General features: G+C 38.0%; 1 protein-coding gene across 1 annotated transcript in view; it reads left to right on the top strand.

Moving 5' to 3' along the window:
- The first annotated feature begins 1,405 nt into the window (after positions 1-1,405).
- Positions 1,406-9,886, top strand: part of NAALADL2 (N-acetylated alpha-linked acidic dipeptidase like 2) — a 1,153,076-nt gene continuing 1,144,595 nt past the window's right edge. Inside the window, exon 1 of the mRNA XM_029214633.1 lies at positions 1,406-1,442. The gene's annotated coding sequence lies outside the window, so the exon portion shown is untranslated. The remainder of the gene's footprint in view (positions 1,443-9,886) is intronic.

Here is a 9,886-nt window from a genome sequence, read left to right as displayed (position 1 = left end):
AAAAGCTAATACAACTTTTATTTTGTTTCTTACTGGCAATACAATTGGGATTATGTTGGAAAGGTTGATGTGACATGATGTCTTTGAATTGCCTGTAAGCACTGTAATAATGCTTAGGCACTATTCAGAATTGGGGGGTAAAATTGAAAAACTAAGAAAGGAAATAAAGCCGAATATTAGTAAAATGAGGGAGAGAGGTATAGGAAGCAAAGGATGCAAAGAATAAGATAAAGAATGAAAGATAAAGAGGAAATTCAAAGGTCAGTATAGCATAGATAATGATAATAACATTTGTGGGGTTTACAGAGTGTTGTGTATATAGTTTCCTTGCCAGTCTCCTACTTCTAGTAGGAAGCATTTAGCTGAAGAAAGAGGAAGCCACACCCACTCAAACTAACTACATCAAAAGGGGGTGCATTATAAAGATCCTGGGAAATAGCACAGAATTCATTTGTCAGCAATATCATTGGGCTTCATGTGGACTGGAAAGATAGTTTCTTCTCTCTGTATTTGGGGACATTTATTCTTTTCTCCTTGTTTCTTTCTTCACACATTTCTTTCATTTAATTATGCAAACTGGTTATCTTTGTAAGCCCCTCAGTCTCTGCTCCTTCATAATTTCAGTCCATATGTGGCCAGCATGGACCCTTTTTTGCTGCACACTTTCCCATCTCTTCTTCTTAGATCACTGACTCAGAATGACTGACCTAATTTCAAATTTCAGGTAGAGAGAATGTAACTGGCTGAATGTGTATAAGTTGTCTGCTTTTGGTCTAATTACTATGGCTGAAAGGATGAAGTCTGTGTTATGTTGGGCTGTTCTTATGAGGGTTGTAGGTTGAACTGGTTCTCTAAGAAAAGAAGAGACATATTTACATATCTATTATGTGCTATCTACTAAATTCCTTGAGCGAAAAGATCATGTCCTATTAATTCCTTTCCCCAGCACCTTGCACAGTTTTAATATGAACATTGAACGAAATAATCTTCACTTCAAGGGCAATTTCCATTTCTGTCTTTAAGGGGCAGTGCTATTGACACAAATGAAGAAAAAATTCCAGTCCCTACTTTTTTGATGGGTATCATCAAGGTAACTTGCCTTGAACAATGATTAACCTTTTTTGGAAAGTGAACTTAGTTGAGCATACTTTGAAGATATTTTCCATACCTGGGAATGAAGCAACAATGACGTAACACCTGTCCATTTTGTAGACCAGTGTTCTGAAACTATTTTTAGTAGTTGAATTTATGCTAAAATTTTACCTAGAATTGCCTAGAATACAAATAAATAAAATACATAAAAATAGAACGCATAGTTAAAGCAGGTGTAAAAGGTCAAGCTCTACCTATTTATCTTTGTTCTGTTCATCCTCCAACAGGCCCACCCCTAAACTAGAGGAACCTCTACAGAACCCAAGGGCTTCAGAGACCATTGCTTTTAGGTAAGAAGCAAGGAAATTTTATTCTTATTTGCTTAGTGTTTGAGTACATTTATAATTTTAAGTACACAAAATTATGATACAAAAGATTTTGTGAAGGCATAGAAAAGGGTTTTATTGTATATTTTTTCCATTGCTGCAAGTTTCTTAGGTGTACAATTCAAAGATAGAAACTCATTTGTTCAGTAAACTTTTAATGAGCATTATTTGCTACATTCTATGCTTGGCAGTAAAATATGAACAAAACAGGACCTCTGTTATCATGTGTCCAGAGTCTACACTAGAACTATGTGAAATAAGAACATTTTAATTTCATTACACTTAATGCAATATAGATACCTTACTTAGAACTATCAGTGGAAAGGAACTAGCAAACATTTCAGTACTCAGAATAAGTTCAGGAGTTCATATTCTTCCAATCTCACCTTTCTCCTGAGACATGGACTTAAGACCATTGTTGGTATAACCATTGGCTCTTGTTGTTTCTGCTTGGACCTTTTGATTTCTCTCCTTTTCTCCAATATGAATTGAAACATGGATTTCCCAAAAAAAATGCAAAATAACTGAAAATGTTACAATTGACATCACTAGGTTAGTGTAACAATGTTGTGCTGAAATGAAAAGAAATAAATATCTCTGCTTATATTGAAAAATGTTATAGAACTATTTAGTTGTGAGAATGCACTGTTGGAATAGCAAAATATTCTTTTATACTCAAATACGTTGTCTAAGACTAATGTATCTTCATAGAACTGTAGACATTAGAACTAAAAGGGAACTTAGAATTCATTGTAGGCATTATGATTGCCTACCAAGTATCCATTCATCATATCTGAATTTGCAAGAGAATTCCAGTCTTGTTCAGGGTGGAAATGTGTCCAGCTCCAGCTAATGGAAGTACCATACCTCTAAGGGGCATTTAGAAACGTCTGAGCATGTTTTAGAGTGTCAAAAGGGCTAAGAGATAATATTGACATTCAGTCCCTTTGGGTTGTAGATGCTACATGTCCTGGAATGTACAGAATTGTCCTGCATAACAAAGAATTTTCCAGCTTCAAGTACTACCAGTTTCCCCAGCAAGAAACCCTGGTTTAACCCAGTTCTGCTAATCATATTACCCTCTTTGTCCAGCTTACTTTTTTTTTTTTTTAACATCTTTACTGGAGCATAATTGCTTTACAGTGGTGTGTTGTTTCTGCTTTATAACAAAGTAATCAGCTATACGTATACATATATCCCCATATGCCCTCCCTCTTGCGTCTCCCTCCCACCCTCCCTATCCCACCCCTCTAGGTGGTCACAAAGCACAGAGCTGATCTCCCTGTGCTACGTGGCTGTTTCCCACTAGCTATCTATTTTACATTTGGCATTGTATATATGCCCATGCCACTCTCTCACTTCGTCCCAGCTTACACTTCTCCCTCCCTGTGTCCTCAAGTATATTCTCTATGTTCGTGTCTTTATTCCTGTCCTGCCGTGAGGTTCTTCAGAAACTTTTATATATATATTTTTAGATTCCATATATATGTGTTAGTGTACAGTATTTGTTTTTCTCTTTCTGACATACTTCACTCTGTATGACAGACTCTAGATCCATCTGCCTCACTACAAATAACTCAGTTTCATCTTTTTATGGCTGAATAATATTCCATTCTATATACGTGCCACATCTTCTTTATCCATTCATCTGTCGATGGGCACTTAGGTTGCTTCCATGTCCTGGCTATTGTAAATAGAGCTGCAATGAATATTGTGGTACAGGACTCTTTTTGAATTATGGTTTTCTCAGGGTATATGCACAGTAGTGGGATTTCTGGGTTATATGGTAGTTCTATTTTTAGCTTTTCAAGGAATCTCCATACTGTTCTCCATAGTGGATGTATCAACTTACATTCCCAACAATAGTGCAAGAGGGTTCCCTTTTCTCCACACCCTCTCCAGCATTTATTGTTTCTAGATTTTTTGATGATGGCCATTCTGACCAGTGTGAAGTGATACCTCATTGTAGTTTTGATTTGCATTTCTCTAATGATTAGTGATGTTGAGCATCCTTTCATGTGTTTGTTGGCAATCTGTATATCTTCTTGGGAGAAATGTCTATTTAGGTCTTCTGCCCATTTTTGGAATGGGTTTTTTGTTTTTTGATATTGAGCTGCATGAGCTGCTTGTAAATTTGGGAAATTAATCCTTTGTCGGTTGCTTCATTTGCAAATATTTTCTCCCATTCTGAGGGTTGTCTTTTCGTCTTGTTTATGGTTTCCTTTGCTGTGCAAAAGCTTTGAAGTTTCATTAGGTCCCATTTGTTTATTTTTGCTTTTATTTCCATTTCTCTAGGAGGTGGGTCAAAAAGAATCCTGCTTTGATTTATGTCATAGAGTGTTCTGCCTATCTTTTCCTCTAAGAGTTTTATAGTGTCTGGCCTTACATTTAGGTCTTTAATCCATTTTGAGTTTATTTTTGTGTATGGTATTAGGGAGTGTTCTAATTTCATTCTTTTACATGTAGCTGTCCAGTTTTCCCAGCACCACTTATTGAAGAGGCTGTCTTTCCTCCATTGTATATTCTTGCCTTCTTTATCAAAGATAAGGTGACTATATGTGTGTGGGTTTATCTCTGGGCTTTCTATCCGGTTCCATTGATCTATTTTTGTGTTTTTGTGCCTTTACAATACTGTCTTCATTACTGTAGCTGTGTAGTATAGTCAGAAGTCAGGTACCTGATTCCTCGAGCTCAGATTTTCTTTCTCAAGATTGTTTTGGGTATTCGGGGTCTTTTGTGTTTCCATACAAATTGTGAAATTTTTTGTTCTGGTCTCTGAAAAATGCCATTGTAGTTTGATAGGGATTGCAGTGAATCTGTAGACTGCTTTGGGTAGTATGGTCATTTTCACAATGTTGATTCTTCCATTCCAAGAACATGGTATATCTGTTTGTATCAACTTCCATTTCTTTCATCAGTGTCTTATAGTTTTCTGCATACAGGTCTTTTGTCTCCCTAGGTAGGTTTATTCCTAGGTATTTAATCCTTTTTGTTGCAATGGTAAATGAGAGTGTTTCCTTAATTTCTCTTACAGATTTTTCATCATTAGTGTATAGGAATGCAAGTGATTTCTGTGCATTAATTTTTTATCCTGCTACTTTACCAAATTCATTGATTAGCTCTAGTAGTTTTCTGGTAACATCTTTAGGATTCTCTATGTATAGTATCATGTCATCTGCAAACAGTGACAGCTTTACTTCTTCTTTTCCAATTTAGATTCCTTTTATTTCTTTTTCTTCTCTGATTTCTATGGCTAAAACTTCCAAAACTATGTTGAATAAGAGTGGTGAGAGTGTACAACCGTGTCTTGTTCCTGATCTTAGAGGAAATGGTTTCAGTTTTTCACCATTGAGAATGATGTTGGCTCTGGGTTTGTCATATATGACCTTTATTTTGTTGAGGTAAGTTCCCTCTATGCTTACTTTCTGCAGAGTTTTTATCATAAATGGGTGTTGAATTTTGTCAAAAACTTTTTCTGCATATATTGAAATGATCATATGGTTTTTCTCCAATTTTTTCATGTGTTTTATCACATTGTTTGATTTGCATATATTGAAGAATCCTTGCATTCCTGGGATAAACCCCACGTGATCATGGTGTATGATCCTTTTCATGTGCTATTGGATTCTGTTTGCTAGTATTTTGTTGACGATTTTTGCATCTATGTTGATCAGTGATATTGGCCTGTAGTTTTCTTTCCTTGTGACATCTTTGTCTGGTTTTGGTATCAGGGTGATGGTGGCCTCATAGAATGATTTTGGGAGTGTGCCTCCCTCTGCAATATTTTGGAAGAGTTTGAGAAGGATAGGTGTTAGCTCTTCTCTAAATGTTTGATAGAATTCACCTGTGAAGCCATCTGGTCCTGTGCTTTAGCTCATTGGAAGATTTTTAATCACAGTCTCAATTTCAGTGCGTGTTATTCACCTGTTTATATTTTCTATTTCTTCCTGGTTCAGTCACAGAAGGTTGTGCTTTTCTAAGAATTTGTTCATTCTTCCAAGTTGTCAATTTTATTGGCATATAGTTGCTTGTAGTAATCTCTCATGATCCTTTGTATTTCTGCAGTGTCAGTTGTTACTTCTCCTTTTTCATCTGTAATTCAACCGATTTGAGTCTTCTCCCTTTTTTCCTTGATGAGTGTGGCTAATGGTTTATCAATTTTGTTTATCTTCTCAAAGAACCTGCTTTTAGTCTTATTTATCTTTGCAATCGTTTCCTTCACTTCTTTTTCATTTATTTGTGATCTGGTCTTTATGGTTTCTTTCCTTCTGTTAACTTCCAGGTTTTTTTGTTCTTCTTTCTCTAATTGTTTTAGGTGTAAGGTTAGGATGTTTATTTGAGAGTTTTCTTGTTTCTTCAGGTAGGATTGTATTGCTGTAAACTTCCCTGCTAGAGATGCTTTTGCTGCATCCCATAGGTTTTGGGTCGTCGTGTTTTCATTGTCATTTGTTTCTAGGTATTTTTTGCTTTCCTCTTTGATTTCTGCAGTGATCTCTTGGTTATTTAGTAGTGTATTGTTTAGCTTCCATGTGTTTTTATTATTTACAGATATTTTTCCTGTAATTGATATCTAGTCTCATAGCCTTGTGGTTGGAAAAGATACTTGATACCATTTCAATATTCTTAAATTTACCAAGGCTTAATTTTTTCCCCAAGATATGATCTATCCTGGAGAATGTCCCATGGGCACTTGAGAAGAAAGTGTATACTGTTGTTTTTGGATGGAATGTCCTATAAATATCAATTAAGTCCATCTTTTTTAACGTATGATTTAAGGCTTGTGTTTCCTTATTTAGTTTCATATTGGATGATCTGTCCATTGGTGAAAGTGGGGTGTTAAAATCCCCTACTATGATAGTGTTACTGTCAATTTTCCCTTTCATGGCTGTTAGCATTGGCCTTATGTGTTGAGGTGCTCCTATGTTGGCTGCATAAATATTTACAATTGTTATATCTTCTTCTTGGATTGATTCCTTCATCATTATTTACTGTCCTTGTTTGTCTCTTGTAAGAGTCTTTATTTTAAAGTCTATTTTATCTGATATGAGTATTGCTACTCCAGCTTTCTTTTGATTTCCATTTGCACAGAATATCTTTTTCCATCCCCTCACTTTTAGTGGTTATGTGTCCCTAGGTATGAAGTGGGTCTCTTGTAGACAGCATATATACGGGTCTTGTTTTTGTATCTATTCAGCCAGTCTATGTCTTTTGGTTGGAGCATTTAATCCATTTACATTTAAGGTAGTTATCAATATGTATGCTCCTATTACCATTTTCTTAATTGTTTGCGTTTCTTATTGTAGGTCTTTCCCTTCCCTTGTGTTTCCCACTTAGAGAAGTTCCTTTAGCATTTGTTGTAAAGCTGGTTTGGTGGTGCTGAATTCTTTTAGCTTTTGCTTGTTTGTAAAGGTTTTAATTTCAGTGTCCAATCTGAGTGGGATCCTTGCTGGGTAGAGTTATTTTTGTTGTAGGTTTTTCCCTTTCATCAATTTAAATATGTCCTGCCACTCCCTTCTGGCTTGCAGAGTTTCCGCTGAAAGATCAGATGTTTACCTTATGTGATTCCCTTGTATGTTATTTGTTGTTTTTCCCTTGCTGCTCTTAATATTTTTTCTTTGTACTTAATTTTTGATAATTTGATAAGTATGTTTCTTGGCATGTTTTTCCATGGATTTATCCTGTATGGGACTCTCTGCACTTCCTGGACTTGACTATGTCCTTTCCCATATTAGGGAAGTTTTCAAACTATAATCTCTTCAAATATTTTCTCAGTCCCTTTCTTTTTCTGTTCCTCTTCTGGGACCCCTTTAATTCGAATGTTAATGGGTTTAATGTTGTTCCAGAAGTCTCTGAAACTGTCCTCAATTCTTTTCATTATTTTTTCTTTATTCTTCTCTGTGGTAGTTATTTCCACTATTTTATCTTCCAGGTCACTTATCCGTTCTTCTGCGTCAGTTATTCTGCCATTAATTACTTCTAGAGAATTTTTAATTTCATTTATTGTGTTGTTCATCATTTTTTGTTTGCTTTTTAAGTCTTTTAGTTCCCTGTTAAACGTTTCTTGTATTTTATCCATTCTGTTTCCAAGATTTTGGATCATCTTTACTATCATTATTCTGAATTCTTTTTCAGGTAGACTGCCTATTTCCTCTTCATTTGTTCGGTCTGGTGGTTTTTACCTTGCTCCTTCATCTGCTGTGTGTTTCTCTGTCTTCTCATTTTGCTTAAGTTACTGTGTTTGGGGTCTCCTTTTTGCAGGCTGCCGGTTCGTAGTTCCCGTTGTTTTTGGTGTCTGCCCCCAGTTGGTAAGGTTGGTTCAGTGGGTTGTGTAGACTTCCTGTTGGAGGGGACTGGTGCCTGTTATTTTGTATGGGGATGGATCTTGTCTTTCTTATGGGCAGGACTGTGTCCAGTGGTGTATTTTAGGGTGTCTGTGACCTTACTATAATTTTAGGTAGCCTCTCTGCTAATGGGTGTGGTTGTATTCCTGTCATGCTAGTTGTTTGGCATAGGTTGTCCAGCACTGTAGCTTGCTTGTTGTTGAGTGGAGCTGGGTCTTATCGTTGAGACGGAGATCTCTGGGAGAGCTTTTGCCATTTGATATTACGTGGAATTGAGAGGTCTCTGGTGTTCCAATATCATGATCTTGGCTCTCCCATCTCAGAGGCAGAGGGCTGACACCCACTGGAGCACCAAGACCCTGTTAGTCACATGGCTCAGAAGAAAAGTGAGAAAAAGGAAAGCAAGCAAGCAAGCAAGCAAGAAAGAATGAAAGAAAGAAAGAATTAGAATAGAATAGAATAAAATAAAATATTAAAAAGTTATTTTTAATAAAAAAATTAAAAAGTAATAAATAAAAGAAAGAAAGAAAGAAGAGAGCAACCAAACCAAAAAACAAATCCACCAATAATAACAAGCACTAAAAACTACAAAAAAAGGAAAAAAGGGACAGACTGAACCCTAGGACAAATGGTAAAAGCAAAGATATATAGACAAAATCACACAAAGAAGCATACACATACACACTCACAAAAAGGGAAAAAGTAAAATATATATATATACCTATATATTTAAAAAAAAGGAAGAGAGCAACAAAATCTATAAACATATCTACCAGTGATAATAAACTCTAAATACTAAACTAAGACAAGACCGGAAACAAAGTAGATGCAGAAAGCAAACTCCAAGTCTACAGTTGCTCCCAAAGTCCACCGCCTCAATTTTGGGATGATTTCTTATCTATTCAGGTATTCCAGGGATGCAGGGTACATCAAGTTGATTGTGGAGAGTTAATCCTCTCCTCCTGAGGCTGCTGGGAGAAATTTCCCTTTCTCTTCTTTGTTCGCACAGCTCCTGGGGTTCAGCTTTGGATTTGGCCCCGCCTCTGCATGTAGGTTGTCTGAGGGCATCTGTTCTTTGCTCAGACTGGATGGGGTTAAAGTAGCAGTTTATTAGGGGGCTCTGGCTCACTTAGGCCAGGCGGAGGGAGGGGTATTAAATGCAGGGTGAGCCTGTAGCGGCAGAGGCCAGTGTGATGTTTCAATGGCCTGAGGTGTGTCGTGTGTTCTCCCAGGGAACTTGTCCCTGGATCACAGGACTGTGGCAGTGGTGAGCTGAACAGGCTCTCAGGAGGGGAGGTGTGGATAGTGACCTGTGCTTGCACACAGGCTTCTTGGTGGCTGCAGTAGCAGCCTTAGCATTTCACGCCCATCTCTGGTGTCCGCTGTGATAGCCATGGCTCGTGCCCATTTCTGGAGCTCGTTTAGGCGGTGCTCTGAATCCCCTCTCCTTGCACACCGTGAAACAATTGTCTCTTGCCTCTTAGGCAGTTCCAGACCTTTTCCCAGACTCCCTCCCAGCTAGCTGTGGCTCACTAGTCCCCTTCAGGCTGTGTTCACACAGCCAACCCCACTCCTCTCCCTGGGATCTGACCTCTGAAGACAGAGCCTCAGCTCCCAGCCCCCACCTGCACTGGCAGGTGGGCAAACAGGCCTCTCAGGCTGGTGAGTGCTGGTTGGCACCCATCCTCTGTGTTGGAATGTCTCTGCTTTGCCCTCTCCCCCCTTGTTGCTGTGCTCTCCTCTGTGGCTCTGAAGCTTCCCCCCTGCCACCCCCTGTCTCTGCCAGTGAAGGAGCTTCCTAGTGTGTGGAAACATTTCCTCCTTCACAGCTCCCTCCCAAAGATGCAGGTCCTGTCCCTATTCTTTTGTCTCTCTTTTTTCTTTTGCCCTACCCAGGTACGTGGGGAGTTTCTTGCCTTTTGGAAAGTCTGAGGTCTTCTCCCAGCGTTCAGTTCATGTCCTGTAGGAGTTGTTCCACATGTAGATGTATTTCTGGTGTATTTGTGGGGAGGAATGTGATGTCCATGTCTTACTCCTCTGCCATCTTGAAGCTCTCTTCCTTACTTT

Source organism: Monodon monoceros, unplaced genomic scaffold (assembly GCF_005190385.1).
Source record: "Monodon monoceros isolate NGI ecotype Baffin Bay Population unplaced genomic scaffold, NGI_Narwhal_1 Super_Scaffold_11, whole genome shotgun sequence".
Taxonomy (NCBI): Eukaryota; Metazoa; Chordata; class Mammalia; order Artiodactyla; family Monodontidae; genus Monodon; species Monodon monoceros.
The sequence above is the reverse complement of the archived record's forward strand: the minus strand, read 5'-3'. Positions and strand labels throughout refer to the sequence as shown.